We start from the raw sequence: 24,905 nt of genomic DNA, 5'->3' as shown, positions 1-24,905 counted from the left end.
CATGGTGTCGGATGTTGGTTTAATCTGGCTGGTAAGTAAGGAGCATGGGAAGAAACGATAGAGAAAAATGTGGGAGAAGGTGACCAGGAAGGGCCTTGAATACCTACCCCAGGCAACGAGGCTACTCAAGAGTAACCAGCAGGAGGATAATGGCAACATATTTTGGTGGTAAAGAAGTATGGACACGTACACATGCTTTTCAACCATTCTGAACCCTCTAATTGTTTGAAATGTCTGTGAAAACCCATTAAGTGAAAGAGGCCTAGCCAGAGCAGTCGAGATTGAAGCTCCAGTTGGGGTTCAGAGCCCAAAGAATGATCTCCTATCTCACCTTCCCACTGTGGTGCAGGTGGATGTCTTTATACTGTTTATTTTTATGTGGTGCTGAGGATTGAACCCTGTGCCTCCCAAGTGCTAGGCAAGCACTCTACCAATGAGCCATAATTTCAGCCCCAGGTGGATGTCTTTGTGTAGTGTGAAGGGCTCTGCAGAACCTCATCTGATGACAACTGCCGTGGAAGATTCTGAAGCTAACATGACCTTTTTTGCTCTGGTTTTAGAGTCTATTAAATCCTGTCCATCCTATAAAGTAGGATGTTCATAATTAGGTTCAAGATCTTTTCCTATCCCTTTTGCTACAGTTGTTCTGGTGAGTCATTTTCATGCTAATGCCTATTTTATTAACAAATTAACTTTTCTAAACACATGACCTAGATCGCCCAGTCCCTGGCTCCCAGCTTTATTTCTCTAGAGGACATATGTACTAGGAGAACATATGTAGCCTTCTCTGCAGTATCTATTAAGCACCACTAGTCTGCTGCCCAAGGTATTAATTCATATTCCGTATCTACAGCATACGTGTTAGCCCCAATCCACAGATCATCTGTGATGAGTTATGGGAAGAAATGCTCTGGCTCTTAGTAAAAGCAAGAAAACTACTTTCATTCCAAGAACTGCACTTTGTAAGTACTCAAGAGCCGTCTGGTGAGTGGATGAATTATCAAGATCTGCAGGAGTTTTCTGTTCTGTGAAGACATGTTGCTGCTGGATGGCATTTGCCATACGACAAGAGATCTCAGTCCAAGAATTGAAGGAGAGTGTCTGGTCCCCCAAGGAACAAAGGCTGCTTTGTTCCAGCCAATGAGGTTATCTTTTGCCCTCTTGGGATACACACTTTCAGATGCAAAACACGAATTCCACCCACCAAACAGTATTTCCTCTTATTCCTTCTCATGCTCCCTGTCTTTACTAACGCCTTGCCCACTCTCTCCGCATGATGGGGTCAGTTTGCTCTCACTTTCCCACACTAACTTCTCTGTTTCGAGGCTGTGTCCGGAACTGCCTCCTTCTTGCCATCTGGTAGCTCTCTGTCACATCTCCCCACCCCGCGCCCCCACCTTTTCTTGGAGGCCTTCACAAAAAGATGTTAACTGTCACTCAGTGACTTTTCCCAGTACATGATTATGTACACAGTTTTTCCACTTGGTTGAATAACAACTTTAGCATTGACTCTTGCCTGCCTTACTTAGGTTAATTGTTATTTTCCTGAGGGCACACTGACCAGTGTCATTTTATGTACTGAGTGCCAAGTTCAATAAACATTAACTGAGTGAATATCACACTTTAGAACTAATGGGTCGAGGCTGTTCTCTGTTTTATTAGAGGAAATGGAAATGTAATCTAGTCTCCTGCCTGTGATGAGGAGCACCAAGGAAAGAGTGTTTTGCACGCTTGTAGACTTTGTGAGAATCTCTGTTGTTCACTTAACCTTGTTCGGTTGTTGTTCTTTTCCAAGCTTGTTTCCCTTCGCTAAATTGCTCTCCTTGAACGGAAAAGCTTTGGTGCTTGTCTTGGGTCCTGACTTAGAGCATTTAATCGGTCATTACTTTTTTTGATGGATTTTCAGTATACTTTTAAGGACTCATTTGGATACTGAAAACGCTTAGGACCTGGGTTTTGTTTGGTTTGGTTTGGTTCTTCTGGAATCATTCTGAATAAAAACAAGTGAGGAGGTGTGTGGAACACAGGGGCAGGCGACTCATGTATTGTCTGGTGTTACTCAACAGCTCCATGGCTCCTTGAGGACCCAGACGAACAGCTGTCAATGAAGAAAGCTGGGGTGGATATTAGTACATCTCTACTTGAGCCCTGGCTCTCCTCGTTATGTGAGTCCTGGGTAAGTCATTTGTTGCAGGGCCTCGTTTTTCTCATCTGTGAAAAGTGGGACTAGATTCCCCAGGATCTTCCATTTCTGAAAATGCCTTGAATTTTTCTGGAGGTTTGTATCAAGTACCCCACCACCACTACCACACACACTAAGCCTGAAATTGGGATGACTAATTAAAACTACTGAGTGATTTTCAACCAATAAAAATTCAGTAGTGAATCTCATTCTCTTCTAAAGATGCCTGTACAAAGACATGTGCAAATAATTCAGATGGTAAGCACACCTCCAAAGGGAGTCCCTTCATGCTGCATGTACGTGAAGTTTCCAAAAGCTCAGGAATTCAAAACAGTGAGCATTTTTTGCACACATAGGACACTGCATTATTAGCTCACCAATAGGGAAAAGCTTATGGAGTAGGGGCATGGAATTGACATCCCAGCAAGAGTCTTACATCATAATCTAAGATTGTGTGTTTAGTATTTTGGAGACATTTTGAAGACCAAGTTTGACCCTAAATGGAGCTAAAACCATGACATTGCAAAGGGCTTTGGAATAGGATATTATTTTTTACTTAGTTACCGATGGTGTTGAGTGCTTTTGGTTGTGAGAAAGAGAAACCTACTCAAATTAAGCAATGGAGAATTTAAGATGCACATGTGGAAACAGGCTCATCTAGCTTTCCTGGGAGCCAGGCAAACCTTAGCCACCAGGCCTGACAGCACCTAGATGGGGAATGTGCTCTGGTTCCAACTGATGTGTCCAACCGATGTGCTTGGGCTGCTCTGCCCCTGGGATGGGGGAGATAGGACACAGGCCCTTGTTTCACTTTCAGTGTGACTCAACTACTCTGTCAGTTACCACTTCTCTTAGAATCTGTTCTTTTCTCTTCATGCCCCCATGGTGTACCATTGACCTTCCATTAAAAAGTCTGGAGAGACACAATCTGATTGGTGTGGCTAATTGCTTACCCCTGGTGGGCTGAATAGAAGGTGTTTTGGTAACCCTAGGACGTAGGCACTGTATCCAAACACCTCTGGCCAGAAACAGGTTTTAGCATATATAGATGGTTATTTGTAAGCTAGAGGGAACTTCTACTCCTTGTGAAGACCATGTGTGGACAGTTTCTTTTACAGAGAGGCTTGTCCAGTGAGAGAGTCATGGCTGCTCTACTAGGAATGTCTAGATTGGGAAAGTGAAAACCTAAGAAGGAGCAGAATAGCTCCTCTCCTCTCCTTTTCATGGCTATCTTTCAATCCTTCTTTTCCCCTATGGAAATCATTTTAATTGGTGCATAATCATACATAAAATAGTGGGATTCATTGTTACTTATTTGTACATGAGCAAAATCTAACTGTATAATGTTATCTATTTGTTCCCTAGTACTTCCCCTTTCCCTTTCCTCCACCCTCCCTGTGGTCTCCTTTCTTCTAATCTAATGGTGTCCCTTCTATTTTCATGGGTTTCCTTACACATACCTATTCCCCCTTTTTTTCCCTCTAGATTTCACATGTGAGAGAAAACATATAATCCTTGACTTTCTGAGTTTGGTTTATTTCACTTAATCCTTCTTTTCAAATTACAATTATTAATGCATATTAATTGTACAAAATAAAGATTTTTACTGTGATGTTTCTATGCATGCCTATGTTGAGCTCACAATTATCTTATGAAAGTGGTATTGGGTGTGTCTGTGTCTTAGATCACTAAGAGGAGAGAATACAATATATAGGAAACAAACTTTTGGCTTAAAGAAAATATTTTTTTTTTTCTGATGGAATACAACATAGATGATATGGGAGGTTATGTTAGAGAGGGACATCATTGTACTTTTACAAATATCATCATTATTACTTATTGAGCATTGCTACAATTTGCCAGGAACTCACTAGTATTTTTTAAATAAATATTTTCTTTCCAACAGTCTGGTTCTCAGTCAAGATCTGTCTCATTTCAGTTTCCCTAAAAGTAGAACCTGAGAAGGGGTTCTGTGCATGTGGTTTACTGAAGAAATATCTCCTAGCAGAATACAGAAGGAAGATCAATACGTCTGTCCAGATAGGACATAGACTTGTTGTGACTCATGAGAAGTCTAGAGTATAATTCACACTGGAAACTTGTCACAACCTGATAGAGGGTCTGAGATTTTTTTGATCCTTGTATCAGTCAGTTATTGGCTGTGTGAGGTGAAGGTTGGTGTAACCCCCCAAATGTCTGTTGGTGAACCAGATCTTAACAGCTCAAGGTAGCTCTTCCAAGATCAAGTGTGTTAACTGTTAGCTGTCGCACCTGCAGTGGCTGGGAGATGTCCATCCCAGCTGGCAGATGGAATTCATTCTCCTACATAGCTTCCCCTGAGACCACTACGGGGACTTGGCTATAGATAAAAATGTAAGCAATAGGAGAAACTGACTGGAGGGTGCTAACTTGATCTGACCACAGGCAGTAGGACCAGATTTGGCTCATAGGCAGCAGCCAAAGCAGTCTCAAAGAATGAAGTCTTAGAGGACTCTCAGAGCAATGAAGATCTTTCAGTCATAATTGTGTGACTTGGGCAGCATCACACCTGGATATCCCTGGACATCAGCCCTAGAGCAACTCTAAACAAATTCTCATCATTTATTTACATTCAACCCTCTGGGTAGAAGTATCTTACTGACCAAAGCCTTATCACATGTCCATCATCTTCATGCCCCAAAGTGGACAGGGTGAGGCAACTTTTTTGTTGGTTTTTGTTTGTTTTGTTTTGTTTTGAATGGCAGGAAGGTGATACATCTTCCTAATACCTAATAGTACTCTCTTTAGTAATGGGCAAAAGGATTGGATGCTGGACAGCAAAAACTGGGGAATAGTCAGAACACCTCCTGACAGACTTGGAGAGTGGGTAATAATACTTCATTTTATAGTTATGGAAGCTGAGGCAAAAGAAGTAATTTCATTCTGATTCAGAGAAGTTAAGTACTGTGCTAGCCAGATGTTTTACTCTGGGACCAAGATACCCAACAAGAACAACTTCCTCCAAGAAGAGAAGTTTATTTAGCTCGTGATTTCAAAGTTTCACTCTCTTCCTCTCTTTCTCTCTCTCTTTCTCTCTCTCACTCTCTCTGTCTCTCTCTGGCCCTCTCTCTCCTTCCATGTTTCAATGCCCTGGGCTGCTTTCTTCCACCATACTCTTCCACCGTGATGTTATGCCTCACCTTGAGCCCAAGAAATGAAGCCAGCCTTGGTCTATGGACCAAGATCTCTAAAACTGTGAGTCCCAAAATAGACTTTTCTCCTCTAATTGTTCTTGTCAGGTCTTTGGGTCACAGTGGCGAAAAAGCTGACCATAACAAGTACCTTCATTTTTTTATTCACTGAATATTTGTTGAGTAATTATAGACACTCTCCTAGGAGCTGGGGTTTTTATCAGAGAGCAAAATTGGTGAAAATACATGACCTTATGCAATGTATATTTCTCTGTGTCGTAGCGTATAGAGTAAGTCAGTAAAGAACAGATGACTAAAACATGACTAAAACATGCAGCGTATTAGATAGTGATAAATACTAAAAGGATGAACAAATCAGGGAAGGAGAGTAGGGAGATGACTGTGTTATGAAGATATTATAGTGTTAAGTTGGGAAGTCAACTAAGACAGTGACATTTGAGCACAGACCTGAAGAAGGGAAGGGAATGGGTGATATGACCATCTGGGGAGGAGTGTCCCAAGCAGAGGGAGAGCAGGTACAGAATGCTCTGAAGCATAAATGTACGTGGTGTGCTCAAGGATCCACATGGTGAAGGATAGTTTGTTAGCTTGGGGTAGGAGCGAGCAAAGAAGAGAGCTACAAAAGAAGATAGGATCCTGAGGGTAGGGCTGGGTAGTTAGGGTGGTGGTGGGGGTTATGGGGACTTTGAGGCCATAAAATACTTTGGGCATAGAATTGACACAGTTGGACTTACATTTCTAAAAGTAGAAGAATGGGCAGATGAGGAAGCTGGGAAGCTGGTTGAAAGGTGATACAGTAACCTTCAATGGAGCCTGGGATTAGGGAGGGGGCTATGCAGAAGTTGAAAAATGATAAAATTCTGGCTGTGTAGGCTGGGTCTGGTGCTACACACCTGTAATCCCAGTGACTCAGGAGGCTGAGGTAGGAGAATTCCAATTGAGGCCAGCCTCAGCAACTCAGTGAGACCTTGTCTCAAAATAAAAAATAAAAAAATAAAAAATAAAAAGGGATGAGGGATGTAGTTCAGGGGTAAAATAGCCCTGGGTTCAATCCCCAGTAAAAAGAAAAAAAAAAAAAAATAGAAGGAAAAGAAAAGTTTAGCTATGTAGAAGGTGACTAACAGCTCCCAAACATGCCCTTGTCCTAATACCTGTAAACTTATATGGTAAATGAGACTTTGTAGATGTGGTTGAGTTAAGATCTTGAGATGGGGAGATTATCATGGTTTATCTGGGTAGACACAATGTAATCCTGAGGGTCTTTATAGGAGGGAAGCAACAAAGTTAGAAAGAGAAAAGGTGATTTTCCATAGTAGCCAAGATATGAAAGCAACCTAAGTGTCCATCGACAGATGAATGGATAAAGAATATTACACAAGCATGTGCGTGCGCGCGCGCGCGCACACACACACACACACACAAACACACATGAGTGGAAATATCACTGAACTTAAAATGAAGGAAATTTTGTTATCTCACAAATAACATGGATGTACCAGTAGAACATGCCAGGTGAAACAAGCCAGGCACAGAAAGACAAATGCTGGTATGATCTTACTTATATGTAGAAGAGAAAGCAATTGAACTCATGGAAGCAGGGAACAGAATTATTTAGCAGAGTTTGGCAGATAAGACAAACAGGGAGATGTTGCCTAAGGGGTACAAAGTTTTATCTGTGCAAGATGAATACATTCCTGAAGGTTTAAGGTCCACTGTGCTTGCTAACTTATTTTGACAGTGCTGTATTGTTTACTTGAAATTTGCTAAGAAAGTAGTTATTAAATGTTCTTACCACAAGAAAAGTAACTATGGGAGGTGATGAGTATTTTAGTTAGTTTAATTGTGTTAATTATTTCATAATTCATTTCTATATTCAAACATTATGCTGTACTTCTTAAATATATCCAAATTTTTTTGTCAATTTTACCTCAACTAGAATTAATAAGGTAGGAGATGTGAGGGGAGAAGCAGCAGAGAGAAGATGTCATGTGACTGACTTTGATGATGGAGGAAGGGCCCTTGAACCAAGGAATGAGGTTGGCTTCAGGAAGCTGGAAAATCTATAAGAAAATAATCTGGATTGTTTTAAGTCATTAACTTTTGCTAATTTTTTGCAGCAGGCAAGAGGAGACAGATACATGCTACATTATGGAGCTGGAGTCAACGTTGCAAGGTGGATTGGATGCAGAACTCGAGAGCCAGAGGTATTGTTTTAAGTTTGCAAGGAAGCAGCTCGAAGGATGGAGTGCCTCTTATTGCAACCAGGATTGCTCAGGATGATCTTGAATCTAAGTCTATCTGGCTGTGCCCTTTGCACTTGGACAGTGTCAAAAGACTGATCCGGACAACTTTCATGGGAGAAGCACTGAGCTTGGTGGTCAGATGGTTTTCTCCACTACCATTGATCTGCCTCTGATTTCTGACAGAGTGTGTACTCTCTCTGCAGCCTCTCTCTATCAGTACTTTCTCACTGTTCTCTGATGGCAACGGGCAGTACAGTGCCAGATGAGATTAGACACATATATTTTACTTTAAGACCCAGCTGAGAAAATACTCAGGACATAAAAGTTGTTTTGATGTAAACTGTGTTATCTGGAGGCCTCCTGATGGGCTGTTGATGGGATTCTTAGGTGGGGAAATGGATTCCTCCTACTGAAAGTTACTGAGTCAGTCTCTTAGGTGCCCCACACTTCTCCTTTGGTTATCCTCAGCAAGGGATGAGCCACCCTAGTGTGGCAAAAGTAACAAGGCCAGGGAGCTGGACCAACCCAGTCTGCCTTGGCTCTGCTCCTCTCCTGAGGCTGCTCCCTCTTTCTAAGTTTCAGCTTCCCTAACTGTAATGAAAGTGCTGGATCTAGAGTTCTCCAGAGCCCTCATGAGCCTGGTTCTTGTTGGCATCTGTTGTGTGACTTAGAGAGAAGCTTGAATGAGAGTGTTCTGCCTCAGGTCCTGAGAAGCAGGTACTGACCTCCTTCTGTCTTCTCTTCCCTGCCATCTTATTGGGCTTTATTGTCATTGCCTGGGGCTGAAGTTAAAGACCTTGCTTTGATTTCAACTGGTCCATGACTCACATGTTCATGGGATACTGAGCAGTGAGGACAGAATCCCCTGAAAGTCCAAGGCAGATGGCCATGCTTCCTTTCCAGACCGATCACCAAATGCCAGGAACTCGGTGAGGGGCACTCTCCTTCTGATTTGGAGCTCAATAAGGCAGACCACACAGGCCAGGTTCCGGCCACCTTCTGTTCTGATTTGCTAATGATGCTTTTGGCAAAAGACAAGGAAGAACGGAAAAAAACAATAAAAGAAATGATTCTTTCAGATGTTAAGGGAAATGAAGCAGGAGGAAGTTTCCATGAAAATAAAACAAAATGCAGTGCTGTTGCATAGTCCCAGGAGAGTGGCAAACTGGCTGTGTAATGCCTGCCTCACCTCCATCCCTGGGCAGTGAAGATAAGGCACCTGCTGAGTTTCTCAAAAGTTCTGCCATTCCTGCTCTTTTATGGCTATAGTGAACCTGACCTGTCTTGTAGCACACCAAATACTGAATTACTGGTATTATTATGCAGTGCATGTACAGAGGACAAATAAATGCTTGAATAGATGAGCAAATGCATTAAAAGAAATGTTATTTCCTATGGTACTTTACACAATGTATTTATCATTCTTTTTGTTCTCAAAAGGCCACTTTGATGAAACAAAGACTTTGGTCAGATGATTTATAATTAAAAATCTATTAATCGTCAACATGGTAGTCATTTACTGTCACCATTGGAGGGTCCCTCAAGCTATCTCAAACAGGAAATAGTAGCCATCATTATTTCCTGCCTTTCAAACTATTCTTATCGCTGTTTTCTCTTTTTCCCCAAATAGCCCTGTAAGTGAGGTTTTGTTGTTGCTTTCTTTGTGTCGCTGCAGGAGAGGGAGGAATGGACGAGCCCCATAGTGATTTCCATCTAAAAGAGCAGGTCATCATGTCCTTAGAATGCCCTTCAGCATTCCCATAACCTTGGCCTTTTGCCACCCTCAAGTCACTCAGTTCCGTTATCTCCATCTTGTTGGGTCCTGCCTCTTTCTCTTCATCATGACTTGTGTTGCCTTTCTTTCACATTCTCTCTTTTCTGAGGATAAAACCAAATGATTCTCAATTTTCCCTGTCGTATTTTGCCTACTTCTTTGGCGCTCTCCTCAAAAGCACACTTCTATCCCAAGAACTTATCAAGGTACTTTTTCTTTTTGCACCAGACAAAAGCAATTTTCTTCTTAAAAGGAATTATTGTGAAAGTGGTTGAGATAATAGTTTATTGTCTCTAGAATTTTCTTCCAAGTAGCTTTCAGTTATTCCTATAATGATAAAAATGTGTTCTTCTCACTCCACTTTTACACCTTGCTGCCCCGGGGTCTGTGCCATTCTCTGCTCACAATGTTTTGTTTCAATGCTAAATCATAAGTGTAGTTTTTAAAAAAATATATTAGGAAATGGTAATTAATCTGACTATGCACTTAAAAAAAGATAAAGTTTCTTTCCACCTTTTAAAATAGAGAGATATGCATGGGGCAGACCCAATTCTGGGATTCACAAAGGGTTTAACAAGAAAAGGGTCTGTGGAGGATTGCATAATGTAGCCAGGTAGAAAGAAAGAACAGACAGGCATAATGGTGGCAAGTAATGAGAACCAAAAAGTGAGGGGAAAGCGAGGGTGATTCTAGAGGAATAGGTTGGGGAGAGGGAAGGACGAGGTCATGACTCCTGTCCTGGTGATCTCATGGGAATGGCAGGAGACCCAGCAGAGATAGGACATGGGAAGCTCTGTAAATAGTAGATGCTGCCTAATGTAAGGTGGCCATGGTGTTATATGACTGTTGTTATCTTTGTGTTCTTGTTATACCAACACCTGAAGTCAGCTGTGAGTTCCAAACTAGGAATGCTCTGAGTCAGTGGCTGATGTTGTTAATTTTTTGGAACGTTGATCTTTGTACAGGAGTGCAATGTGAGATGGGAAATGAGAAAATTGAAACAATGATTTTAAGAGTGTGCTGCAGATTCTTACCTAAAGTTCTGAGGTAAAGTCTTTGGCTGAAGATGATAGTTTTACAGAGAAATTTTGTGGGGGATTCATTAATTGCCAAGATCCAGAAGGTATTACGAAGGAGAAAGGGGGGTGACCTTCTCAGAGTTTTGACACTCTGGATGTCATGATACATTCTGAAGATTCAGATTCCAAAAGAATACCTCTATGGTGAATGGGAAGGTTGGATGAGTTGGAAGGGTCAACTAAATGCTGAGGAGGAAGTAGGCAGACCTGTCAGTCTGAGCCAAGATGCCTCACTGGGGCTGGATGTCACTTTGCACCTCTTGGAAAATATGACATCTTCAGAAAGAGAAAAGAACTGACTGGAAGGATCCTAGTCAATCTGTGATTTGACTTGATTTGAGTTCTTCATGATGAGAAGATGATCCTATGTGAGAATCAAGAGGAAAGGACCTCATGCTTATGAATATTTATCAGCCACTGGATGGGAGAAATATGATACAATTTGGTGCTCAGTAAAGCCCTGTTTCAATTAGAAATCTTTGAATCAGTCATCTGTTTTGTGCTGCTGTTATTTTATTTATTTCCATTAGGTTTTTCTCAGTGTTTGGTAAATTTTATTGTGAATGTGTCAGCCTGTCTCTCTGTGCTAAGGAAAACAAGGGGAAAGACTATGTTACCTTGAGCTAAGAAGAAAGAGGGAAAGTATTTCTCATACTCCTTCCCTAACCAACCCTGGGACATGGGGACTAGGTCTGGTGGTGGCAACAGGAATCAAAATCAAAGAACTCTGGGGAAAGGCAAAAGCTCAGAGGGAAGTGTTGAGATGCTGGGTGCCCTACCCTGTTCACCTGCCAGACCTGTTTCCAAGTATATCCTTCTGCAGAGGATAAAGTTTAGATCATCAAATGGAAAATCCTCATTGTGTTCTTCTATAAAATAGTAGTAACCTTCCTTCTAGGATGGTGTATTAAAGGGATTAATAAATTGCTTTAATACACCACTCATAGCTAGGATCTATTAAGAAGAGAAATGAGATGTAATTGAAGGGGTGTGGTCATTGAGATCTGGGTTGGATTTTGACATTTGCACTGTGGCATGACCTTGGACACATTATTGAAACTTCATTTCTTTCCTGTAATGCCAATTAGTATAACATCTAATGGGAAGGTTGGAACAATTTGGAATAATATGTATGAAGTATTTGTTAGTCGACTGATATATGAAAGGAAGTTAAAAATTATGCTTTTATATTTTTTGTTTTTAATTTAAATCATTTTAACTAATGCAATAAAACTGTACTACTTATGGGGTACCATGTGATACTTGACATTCATAGTGTAATGTTTAATTAGGCAAACATATCTTCTCAAAAATTTATCATTTTTCTAGTTGAAAATATTCAAATATTTTCTACTAGCCTTTTGAAATACATAGTACATTATCATTACCTGTAGTCATCGTACTGTGCCATAACACACCAGAGCTTCTTATTCCTAACTACGACTTTGTACCCCTGATCAACCTTTCCCCACCTCTTCCTTACTCTGCTATCCTCAGAATCTGGTAACAGTCATTCTACTCTCAACTTCTGTGAGATTAATTTTTTTTAGATTCACCTATCAGTGAAATCATGTTGTCCTTGTCTTTCTGTGCCTGATAGAATGTCATACGTTTTATGGTTAAATACTATTTTATCATGAATAGGTGTATTTCATTTTCATTATATATTCATCAGTTGATGGACACTTAGGTTGTTTTAGATTCTTGGATGCTGTGAATAGGCTGCAATGTACATACAAGTGCCTGACTTCTCAACAGACTGATTTCATTTCCTCTGGAAATATACCCAATAGTGGGATTGTTGGGTTATTTAGTAGTTCTATTTTTAATTTCTGAGGAAACTCCATACTGTTTTCATGATGGCTATATTAATTAACATTCCTACCAACAGTGTGCAAAGATTCCTTTTTCTCCACATCCTTGCCAGCACTTCTTATCTTTGTATGTTTTGATAATAGCCATTCTTACTGGAGTAAGGTGAGATCTCATGGTTGTTTTGATTTGCATTTCCCTGATGATTATTAATATTGAACAATTTTTTTTCATCTACCTGTTGGCCATATGTATGTCTCCTTTTGAGAAATGCCTCTTTTTATGTATTGCCCATTTTAAAATAGGGTTATTTGTTTTTTGACATTAGGTTTTTTGAGTTCCATATATAATATCCATATATAATCTGGATATTAAACTTGTCAAATCAACACTTTGAAAATATTTTCTCTCATTCTGTGGGTTATCTCTTTACTCCATTGTTTCCTTTACTATACAGAAAGGGTTTAGTTCAATGCAATCTCATTTGTCTACTTTTACTTTTGTTTCCTATGCTTTTGAGGTCTTGTCCAAAAAACCTTGCCCATTCTTAAATTCCAAACTACAATTCCTGTTTCTTTCTTGTTTCATTGTCTTGTCTATACATAGCAGCTGCGAATGTAATCTAGAGTAAGATCATGATGGGGATAGGGCTAGGGGAATGGGCAGGGTCTCTCTCACTTTTCTTTTTCTTTTTGAAATATAACTTCTCCATTTATTTCAAATAATCATAAGTTAGGAAATATAGGAAGGGATACAAATGAAACAAGATTGACTTAAGTATCCTTTGCTTTGTATATATTTTAAATTTTACATAACAAAAATGTATAAAGCACTAAATAGTTGCTAAACTCAAATGTTCATAATATATCCACCCCTTGAATTTTGTTTTTAAGATATTCATATTTCTTAAAGAAAGTGAAATGTGTTAGTTTGTAAGACCTTGGTCAGTTCAAAATGATAGTAAAGTGAGTGCTTTAATATCTTCAGTGAAAATTGCACTAGAAGACTTAAAAAAATTCTCGATCTCAATTTCATGATCTGAAAGGCAACAAATAATTGATGTTTTTAATTGAAAGTTATTTTAATTATTTGTAACACTGACAATCTCTCATATGATAGCAGTATCTCTGAGCAAAAAAATCAGGTGTCAATAAAACCATACTTCCTCTTCAATTTTTTTTTTGTTAGGGGAAGCAGCATGCCATGGGGAAATGGCTGTAGAATCAGATCACCTTTGTGATCTTGGGCAAGTTATTCACTTGTTCATCCTCAGTAGGTTCTTCCTTTTATTCTTTTCTATATCTCTCACTACTAACTACATTTTTCAGGTGCCAAAACTGTTTATTTAGGCCTCAGAACTTGGAAGTTGACATGATGATTGTGCCCACAACTGTATCCAATTTTTCCACCCCTAATCTGCTCCATTTTACACCAGCCCATACCATGAGATGTTTACTGAACACTTATATGCCAGAAATGATAGATCACAGTGATTACTTTGACAGTTCTCAGAAAACACTTTAGTCAGGGGATTACATAGTCTAGAAATAATTATAAGACAGGTATTGTATGTGCTCCAAAAAGGGCAGGGTGTGAAGAATCAGGGTGAAGGTAGGTAGGGTGTAAAATGTGGAATCGTGAAGAGAAATATAGAAAGTCACACAGAATAGGTAACCTTAGAAGATAATTTTGAGGGCTGTGTGGACTTTCTTAAGTGGAGATAACCAGGAAGGACTCCATTATTTCTTGTGCTATGGGAGTCCTGTTAAGGAAGTCTGCTCCTAAGCCAACATGTTGAAGATCTGGACCTACTTTTTCTTCTATAAGATGCAGGGTCTCTGGTCTGATTCTGAGGTCCTTAATCCATTTCAAGTTTAGTTTCATGCACGGTGAGAGATATGGGTTTAGTTTCATTCTGTTGCATATGGATTTCCAATTCTCCCAGCACCATTTGTTGAAGAGGCTATCTTTTCTCCATTGCATATCTTTGGCCCCTTTGTCTAGTATGAGAAAATTGTATTTATTTGGGTTTGTGTCCATGTCCTCTGTTCTGTACCATGATCTACCTGTCTATCTTGGTATCAATACCATGCCATTTTTTGTTACTATTGCTTTGTAATAGAGTTGACGATGGGTATTGCGATACCCCCTGCTTCGCTTTTTCTACTGAGGATTGCTTTAGCTATTCTGGGGTTCTTATTCTTCCAGATGAATTTCATAATTGCTTGCTCTATTTCTGTAAGGTACATCATTGGATTTTTAATTGGAATTGCATTGAATCTGTCATAGCACTTTTGGTAGTATGGCCATTATTGACAATATAATTCTGCCTACCAAGACATGGGAGATCTTTCCAGGTTCTAAAGTTTTCTTAATTTCTTTCTTTAGTGTTCTGTAGTTCTCATTGGAAGATCTTTCACCTCTTTTGTGAGATTGAGTCCCAAGTATTTTATTTTGTAATGTCCTTCTTTATCCCTTCTAACTTTGGCTTGAAGCCACAGTATCTGAAATGAGGTAGGATACTCCAGCTTTTTTGCTGTGTCCGTGTGCATGGTATGTTTTTCCCATCCTTTCACCTTTAGTCTGTGGGTATCTCTTTCTATGAGATGAGTCTCTTGCACGGCAGCAAATTGTTGGATTTTTTCTTTTTAATCCATTCTGCCAGTCTATGTCTGTTGATTGATGAGTTCAGGCCATCAACATTCAGGGTTATTATTGTGGTATTGATTTGTATTCCCAGTCATTGACTCATTTTTGTTATTTGACATTATTTGGTTTCCCTTTATTTGGCTATTCCTTTAGCCTAGTTCCTCCCATTGCTGATTTGCATCGTTGTTTTTTCATCTCTTCCTCATGGATATTTTGCTGAGAATGTTCTGCAATGCTGGCTTTTTTTTTTTTTCAATTCCTTTAGCTTTTGTTTATCATGGAAGGATCTTATTTCATGTCAAATCTGAAAGCAAGTTTTGCTGGGTATAAGATTCTTGGTTGGCATCCATTTTCTTCTCAGGGTTTGGTAAATGTTGTTTTCCAGGCCCTTCTAGCTTTTAGGGTCTGGATTGAAAAATCTGCTGATATCCGTATTTGGTTCCCCTGAATGTAATTTGATTCTTTCTCTCGCTGCCTTTAAATTCGGTCTTTTATTTGTATGTTAGTTATTTCATAATAATGTGCCTGGTGTGGGTCTGTTGTAATTTTGTATATGTGAAGTCCTGTAAGCCTCTTTGTACCTGGTTTTCCATTTCATTCTTCAGATTTTGGAATTTTCTGATATTATTTCCATTGAATAGATTGTCATTCCTTTGGTTTGTTTCTCTAAGCCCTTCCTCAATCCCAATAATCTTAAATTCGCCTTTTCATGATATCACCAATTCTTGTAGATTCTGTTCTGTGTTTCTTACCATCTTTTCTGTTGGTCAACTTTTTGTGTCAAGATTAAATATTTTGTCTTCAATATCGGAGGTTCTGTCTTCCAGGTGTTCTATCCTATTGGTTATGTTTTCTATGGAGTTTTTAACTTGGGTTTATTGTTCCTTCATTCAAGGATTTCTGTTTGTCTTTTTTTTTCAATATCTCTAACTCTTTATTGAAATGATCTCTTGCTTCCTCGTATCTGCTCCTTTAACTGTTGATAGGTGCGATCATTTAATGCCTGCATTTGCTCTTTCATCTCCTCGTTTGCTTCCCTGATTGTTTTAATTATGTACATTCTGAACTCCCTTTCTGACATTTCTTCTGCTGTGCTAGTCATTGGGTTTTATTGATATAGTATCTAGGGTTTGTTTGGAACATTTTCTTCCCTTGTTTTCTCATATTGGTCAGATGTCAGTGGGACTTTGTGATATTGCAGAATTCTTCTATTGGCTTATAGTGTCCCTGTGGATTTCCAGTATATCACCTTCCTGCCTTCAGTAGCCTGAAGTCTTGGAGTAACTTAATAATGCAGTGCTTCCAAGGAAAGCTGCCCCTAGCCTGCTACTGAGTTCCAGACTGGAGCTGGCTCTGTGTGGAAAGGCTGTCACTGGGGGCCCTGCTCCAAGAAGCTAGCCTTGGAAAGGCACTTCCAGCAGAGTTGGCTGGGCTGGGCGGGGCTGCTGGGGGAAGTCCCTGGCTGCCCTGTCCTGGTCCCTGAAGCAACCTGCGGGTAGGAACTTGCCTCCCTGGTTCAGGGACTTGAAGCCTTGGTTCTGTGCAGAAAGGCTCTCAACTGGGGGGCCTGCTCCCAGATGCTGGAGAATCTGGCCTGTGGGAGGAGCCCACCACTGGAGTACGCAGGACTGCCTGGGAAGTCCTCTAACTGCCCTACCCACTCTAATAAGCCACCCCAATCGGGTTGCCGCCCGGGCAGCGCTTCACCGGGTGGGGAGGCTCACCCCGTGACTCTATTTTAGTCCGAGTCTCTCAATGTCCTCCCCTTCTTGAATCCTGGGTTTCTGGAGTATCTGGAGATGCAGTCAACCTCTAGTCTGCCATCTTGGATGCCCCGTGGAAAAAGCCTGCTGCCGGTGGCAGGTCCACCTGGAGAGGTCTCCTGGCTGCCTTGCCCTGGTCCCAGAGGCTGCTTGCAGGCTGGAGGTCACTGCTGGCTTGAGGACTTGTGGCTGGCTCTGTGTGGAAATGGCTCTCACTGGGGGGCCGGCTCCAGAAGCTAGCCTGGAAAGGCACTTCCCGCCAGAGTTGGCCAGGCTGCGGGCCTGCTTGGGAAGTCCCTGGCTGCCCTGTCCTGGTCCCTAAGCACCTATGGGAGGAACTCGCTGCCCTGGTCAGGGACTTGAAGCTTGGTTCTGTGCAGAAAAGCTCTCACTGGGGGGCCTGCTCCGAGATGCTGGAGAATCTCTGTGTCCAGTTTTTAATGATAGGAAAATAATTTTGTACTTATTTGATTTCAAGGAGGAAACATATAAGAATTCTTTGAGCAGGAGGGTAAGTAGTATGTCAGTGAAGATGCATGTGTGGCTATCAGAATTTGGAAGTAGTGGGGTTTACCTCTGGATAAAGCTGGGTCTGATGGTTGGTGTGGGAGATAGGAAAACGGCATTCCAAGTTCCAAATCAATAGGGCAGTAAGGCTAAGGTAAGGACGCCTAGAGGAAAACCTTGGAAATCATTGATAACAGATTCCTCCAGAATCTCTGAAACATAAGATAGAAGTAGGGGGATATTGAAGAGATGACCAAATCTCTCTTTGTGTCCAGTTTCCCTATCAGTAAAATGGCAATAATATGTAGCATCTTCCTTCCAGGATTGTTGCAGAGACTAAATTATTAATATTACAACAATTTCTGCCACATAGTAGATGCTACATAAATATTTGTTCAACAATTAGAGATAGAGTCAATATGAATATAGACACAGGTTAATCCAACATAGACTTTCTTATTAATGACTTTTCCTCGAGAAACCACTTCTCACTGAGGCTTTGATTCATCTTGTTGAGCAACTTGCTTTCATTGCTATTTTATATAAAATTTTGGCATGTGCTAGCTCAATTATCTGTTATTGGTCAAGACAGAGATGATCAACACTGATGGTCTTCATCAGATCTAGAGGACCATGAGTTTGTCAGACTTATTGGGATGAGAACACAGTTTGTCCAACCTTCAGTTTATGATTATTTTCATAACCAGTTGATTTGATCCTGATGGTGATTTACCAGTTTTAGGCTCAAGCTATAACATTTCTAGGAGATAAGCTTCTTTAATGAAATTATAAAGAGTTCTATGGGGAACCAGAGCATAGTGGAAAAGTACTGGTAAAAGTTGAAGCTCTGTTTGGGCTTGAGATTGTCACTTTTTTCTGTGTCTTATTTTTCCCAAAATGTAAAGTTCAGGAATAAACTTCCGTGAATACTACCTGGCTTTGCCGCCTTCTTAAAATTTTAATATTACGGATATCTCCAATACATACCCAGTAGCAGTGGGGTGGCTCTAATTGATTTGGATGGGTACCTTTAGCTCCAATCCTCTTGGGCTCTGCTTGTCTCAGCCCAGGTGAACCTGGTCTTGGAACCCCCACGAGACTCATTCCTGAAACAACTGAATGTAATGATACTATTTGCTACTTTTCCGTGATTCTAAAAAAATGCTACATGTCAAATGATAAGAACATTTTTGTACAATAAACTCATAAACAACACATACATTACCTAAAGTTTACTTGCGTTTGCCCCTAGTTGGACCCCATCATAAAATGAAAGATTCTTTTGTAATGTGGACAATGACTCCTTTAAGTCTTTGTTGTCTAAACTCTGTGCTTACCTTTTTTCTTAAAACAAGACAGTTTAGATTCAAAATGCAATTGTGAAAACTTAGTATGCTAGCTTTGCTTGTTCTGTTTCTGCTTTATGAAACACTGGCATTTGTCATTCTTTGTAACCTCTCTTCAAAATTGAGATAAACTTAAAAAAGAAAAAAAACTTCCATTTTTAAAAGGTATCTGAAATTTCACAAAGTATGTTGGCATCAGAACATTCTATGAATATTTAATCTTCATCATCCAGACAGGAGGTTGGAGGAAAAAATCAGGTTGTGATATTTGGGAACAGCAGGTGTGGGAAGGAGGGTGTTGACACCCTCTGCAAACGCATATGAAATGTTGTGTGGCAGGTTCCTGCACAGCATCCATGTCACCTGGGGTCCCAAACATGCATAAAGCAAACTCTGGGAAACTGGGACTTGTCCTCACTGTCCCCATACCCTTGGAGAGATGGGGTTCATCCCTGGAAGTGGGGCTGGCCTTCAATGAACTCCTTCCCCTCAGGATTTCTTTTTCTTAGGCATTTGTATAATACAGCTAACTCTGGCCCCTATGCCAGTATATTTGTTTTTTCAGCTACTATTGTTAAGCAAGTACCTCTCTTACGTGTAATAAGTCAGCTATCTAGCTATGAGAATTTGTGATGGAGACTGTTGAAACTTAGATTTCACCTACAAACTCTTTCTTACTTCAAACAATGAGGAGCAATGTAATCACAGAAGGGTGGAGAGTCACCTATGTACAAATCACTTGCCTTTCCACCTTATCACGTTCTGCCTACCACCTACTTCCCAGTGCTTCAGACACAGGTATTGCTGCTGTCTCCTCACAGTGGGACTGTTCCACCCAGCTCTTGCCTCTGGGGTTTTGTATAGCTTTTTATAGATTAGAGATCTCTGAATGACTGTCACAGCACATTGAAAAGGTGTAACACTCTGGTTCTCAAACTTTTTTTTTTTATGTGCATAAAAGTCTTCTGGCAGACCTCCTTAACAAGGAATTTCATGGTCCTACTTCCAGAGGTCCTAGTCTAGTGAATCAGGAATAAGAACTGGGAATAAGCACGTTAGCATCAGATTCTCATGCAAGTGGTCCAGGAACTGCCTGTACATCAAATGCCATCTTCAGGGAGAAGGGTTGTTTTTCTGCACCTTACACTGGTATGACGGTCCAGGCTCAGACTGGAGACATAGGGCACCAGCTGTGGGCCTGTATTTGATTCACAGTGTTATTAATGTGCAAAACTGCTCATACTGGGGAAGTAGAAGCAGGGATATGGCTGGTCAGGGGCGAAGTCATGCAAAAGAATCACCTCCTTCCTTTGTCCCTGTGATTTAGGCTGTTTGCAAACAAACCTGGTCATGTCATGAAGGTGAAAATTAAAAATAGATGTGTTGGTCTTAAATTCCAGTCCCTTAGTAATGTAGCCTTGGTCTACCATTCCCCAACATTCTTCAGACATCTCAACAAAACAGAATATACAGTGTCTTCAAGTATGAATTTAGATGACTTGGCTTATAGGATCAGTTTAGTCTAATTTATTAAGTCTCTTGAGGTTGGGATCCTCATTGCCCCAGGACCACTCCTGGGCACCTGAGCCCTACCCACCCAATTGCTCCCTCTCTCCATACCCATAAACAGACGCATAGTACCTGGTATCCTGACCACTGCCCCTCCTACATTCTTTGGAGCCTGTGTTTCAAGAGCTTATCTGCATTGTAATTTATCACACACTATTTATTTACATGTTTAAAACTTGTGAAAGTTCACCTCTCTCCTTCAACTTCTTTCCTACTGTGACATGTGACTTAGGCCTATTAGGAGAACTTTGCATGGGAGAAAAAGCCAGTGGTAATCTTTTCATCTTGTTGCCGTTTTAAAATATCAGAGTCATTTTCAGTTTAATTTGACCATGTATAGTGAGCATCAGGATCTTCTTGTCACACTATACAGGGCATGGGACTGTTATCTGTGTGACAGGGAAATCATTTCTTCCTTTATGGATGCCAGAGATGTAGAAAGGAGGAAGTAATTCAAAGGGTAATTCATGCTGAGAGGGGCATGGGAGCTGGCACCTTTAGTGTGTGAACTTGGATCTGATCATTCTCCATTCTGCAGTGGAGGTTTTGTCAATTAAGATGATCTGTGAGGGCAGCCTAAGGTGGGCTCTAAGATTCTGTCTAGCTTTGTGGTGATGAATGGTGACAGTCACTCTGGGATAACCCACTTTTCCTCCTTTTTCCGTCTTTTCTTAAGAGCAGGGAGGGACCCAGGTGCTTAGCAGGAAAGGTGAGCCACACCTCAGCCATGAGTCAGATTCCTAATCTATACAAGTTGGGGAAGGTTGATTTTGGCGGAGCTTGTGGCACATATTCTGCCACTGTGTATTTTCCTTGGAATTATATTTTTGAGGACGGACATTCCAAAGAAAGGCTCTGCCTTGTGGGGAGCCCATCTCTACCATTAATGACTGGCAAAGCTATGACATTGCTTCCCTGCTCCTGCTCCTTAGTTTTATGTTACCTGGGGAGCATGAAGGTGTAAGAGCAGGGACAGGACCTACTACATAGTTTGCAAGGCTCAGCATTTAAGAACTTCAAGAGCACAACAGCAGGGCAGAAGCAAACACAGAGCCCTTCTCTGGGCAGGTCCTGTGCAACTGCACAAGTGGACCCATGGAGTCACTCTGGATAAAGGTGGGTCAGGGTAAGAGATGGGGACCTGCAGGGGAGAGTAAGGTGTGGCCTCACTGGACCAGCTGATGCCTTCTCATACCAAAACCCCAAAGGATAATTCTCCCCCATCTGCCCTGTGTGTGAACAATGGTGGCCAGATAATCTCACGATATTAGGCTTAACTTCTGTGGGAGTCAAGAGCAGGCCCTGTTTTTCAAAGGAGAAACAGAGGCCAAGATGGTAGAGCTGCTTTGCTGAAGGTCACTCTTTGCTTCTCAGTGGTAGAATGGGGACTCTATCTGAGGCTGTCTACCTACCATGCCTGTGCCCTTTCTAATCCCTGGTGAAGCTAAGTAACAATGAAATTATTCTCTTTCATTTTGAATTCAATTGGAGCTTGGGAATAGGAGTGAGATGCGGGAAGGGAAATGAGATAAATGATGACTGAATGGAGAAAACAAAACAATTTAGAAAGCCAAAGCAGTTTGTCTGAGTTCTATCTGATGCACAACATACAGCAAAGCAGACAAATGTCTGCAGCAAAACAAAAGCAGATATTTTCAAATAAAATATGCATATTTCCCACCAGCCTTGAGCTCATCTGATAAGGGACAGATTGTCCACAGTAAATAGAGAGGGAAAAGATGCCTTGGGCTGAATTTAGTTCCCTGTCAAAATCTGAGGGGGGCTTATTGTTTCTCCCTTTGTGATGTGTTACCTCTCTAGCTACAAGGTCTCTTAAGCCTGTGAAGGAAAACAGAGTAGTTCAGATATTTATTTGCTTATTATTGGCCCATCCATCAAATATCTCTTGAGTACCTATTTAGCATTATTCCATGTGTGATCTTAAAATAATGTTTAAGACGAATCCACTCTCTTTGAAGAGGGTAGACAGATATGTATCAGGGCAGAACACTAACCATAATTGTAATGCTGGTGGCATATGACATGTACTTCTAGAACACAAGAGAAGGAGAAATTCATGCTGATTAAATTGCTCAGTTGGTGACCTGCCTGTGTGCTCCTATTTGCTTAAAAAAAATGTTGCCATTATCCACGCTTTGTCACTGAGTTCTTCTTTCCTAAAAACTCCTGTAAGAAGGTGTAGCTTGGAAGTGGGATATGACCTTTTTGTAGAAAGTACCTAGATACTCTTGCTGACATATACCCATCATTCTCTACATAGTCCATCGGGGAGGACCTGGGTTGAGGTGGATCTGGTTCAAGCCTGATCAGCTGCCGAGGCATTTGTTCTCCCTCCTCCCCATCTGTGATCCCAAGCATTAAGTAAGAGAACAGCCCTGCTAAGTCCAGAGAGAGCACTAGCTGTGTGATCACGTGCATGTCACTCTGACCCATCTGGGAAATGGCAAGGCTGGAGGATATCTAATCAATCAGGACTTCCTGCATTCTTTTTCACTGCCACTGGGAATCAAGGAGAAGAGGAAGGAGAAAAACTTGCAAAGGCTATCATAGAAGAGAGGAAAGAGAAAGCACCAAGAAAAATGATCTTTAAGTGCCTACCTAGTGAACTTACTCTGTGTTCCTCTGTTCCTTGGAGGTTGAGCATGTTATCCACCAGGAGGTCTGTGCATAGTCTTTATCGTTGCTGGAAATAGCAGGCATAAGGTGAATTCCCAGGTGGATCATTGGAATAGTGCTTCATACCCACATCGATGCTTGAAACGTAAAGAGCTCTGATCACCTTCAGGATCTCACTTGCTCTCTCAACCACCCTGGATGGTAGGTGGGATCTGTAATTTCAATTCCCATTGTGGAGAAGAAGCAACTGACACTTGGGGAAACTAAGCTACTTGCCCCTGATGCAAGTGAGTGCAGAACTGGGATCAGAGGCTAGGTTTTCCCTGTGAGTTCTTTCTCCTGCTTGTTCTTTCTACTGGATGTACTATGCTTCCTGCCCCAGTTACCACAGCTGGAGTAGGATGGCAGAGCGGCACAAGCTGGGGAAGAATCCAGAGGCCACTGGAAACTGAACATATTAGATAGCCACGTGAACAAGTGATGTCCTTTCACAGAGTCTCTTGCTCCTTAGAATAGCATGCTTCATTATGCTTTTATGTATATATAAATGTGCCACAATGTAATCCACCATTCTGTATAATTAATATGCGCCCATAAAAAATAACATACTTGAGACAGAAGTGCATCATTTGGTCCTATTCTTCAAAGACCTGGCTGGAATTCTGCTCTTTTTGTCCCCCTAACCCCATCTTTTTTGTCCCCACCCTAAGCCATCATAAAGACACTTAGAGTTGAGTGGGGACAGTATTTGTTTTGCAATTACTCTTAAGTGCCCTGTAGTTTTGTGGCATCTAAGTGGTATGACCTAGATACCAATTCTGAGAAACTGAATTCAGCCCAGGGTCTGTACAGAGAGGAGCATGAATCAGTTAGATCAGGGAATATGGTCCAGTCCAGTGTGTGGATAACATGTAGATCTAATTCTACCCTCTGTGCTTGTTGAGATCCTAGCTGTCAGAGCTCAGACCCAATGCTGCCTCCCTTTCTGGGAACCCTCCCTGGAATTCAACCCTCCTAGATTATTACAGCACTTCTTCTGCTTTGTTACTTGTCAACTATGAGAAATTGTAGAGAATGTATCAGAAAATAAGATGCAGTCATTACCTTCAAGGGCTCACAGTTGAGTGAGGGTGACACACCCACACACAAACACACACCCACACACACCTATAAAACAATGTCACATGACAAATTCTCCAATAGGAAGTCTGACAAGTGATTCCATGTGTATGCATATTTATTCTTACACTACTCTACATGTCTTCTACATGTAGGATATAAAAGTGATCACCAATATCCAATTAATCAAGTCATCATGAAGAATATTATTAATAGGAGTGTAGGCCTAAGACTTGAGCTTTATCATAGTACTTGGAAACACATAGATGCCATGAAACAATGAACTGAAGACGGCTCCTGCTCACCAAGGTCAGATTTCAATCAAAGAGGAAGTTGGCAAGAAAACCGAGGGCTTCCTGAGGGAGAGGGCAGGAGAGAGGTGTGTCATTGCAGAACCAGAAAGTTTCCACCCACAAACCCAATTCCTTGCCTCTGACAGGTCGAGTTCCACCCTGTAAACATTTTCTGTTCTTTTACTTGACCCTTTGTTAGAGAGTGAGTACTTAGCTCTCAGCCAACTTGGTAGGTGAGGTTCCTTTCTGGTTGGATTGTTAGCACTGGGAACTCTCCTGTTTAGCTTCATCTGAACCAACCATATCTCCACTGGCCACTATTTGTGTCTACCTCCCTTTGTCCAGATAAATAAAGAAGAGGCTTGAGGACCTGCCATAGCCTAGCCAGGTAAGACCAGGTGGCTTGCTGCTGATTATACAGATAAGGGGTGTCTCTCTATGGGCTCCTGTGGCCTAGGCTGGGTTTCTGGCCTCCTCCACCATGGACTTACAATTTGATCTATGCTCATAGTTTTGCATGACCATGTGAAACACCTTTATTCTTCCTCCTGATCAAGATTGATGAGACTTGTAAACCAGTACTTTTCAACTTTATCTATATATGATTTTCTCCATTCAGTGACTTAGTGAACTGAGGCTTAGTTGGTTGAGATGATCTGTTCAAGTCTGAGCAGTAGGGTAAGGCCAAAAAGAGATCTGCAGACCCTTCTCTCTCCCTTTACTATATCACCCTGCTGGGTC

The 24,905-nt window shown here is 41.2% G+C and overlaps 1 protein-coding gene across 2 annotated transcripts in view; it reads left to right on the top strand.

Annotated features, from left to right (window-relative positions):
* The first annotated feature begins 24,337 nt into the window (after positions 1-24,337).
* Positions 24,338-24,905, top strand: part of TPRG1 (tumor protein p63 regulated 1) — a 149,704-nt gene continuing 149,136 nt past the window's right edge. The window contains exon 1 of one of the 2 annotated variants that reach the window (XM_079101467.1): positions 24,338-24,552. The gene's annotated coding sequence lies outside the window, so the exon portion shown is untranslated. The remainder of the gene's footprint in view (positions 24,553-24,905) is intronic. The other variant, XM_079101466.1, reaches the window with a different exon arrangement.

The sequence above is a fragment of the Sciurus vulgaris genome (genome assembly GCF_902686455.1).
Source record: "Sciurus vulgaris genome assembly, chromosome: 10".
In the NCBI taxonomy this organism is placed as follows: Eukaryota; Metazoa; Chordata; class Mammalia; order Rodentia; family Sciuridae; genus Sciurus; species Sciurus vulgaris.
This window is presented reverse-complemented; position numbering and strand designations above follow the sequence as displayed.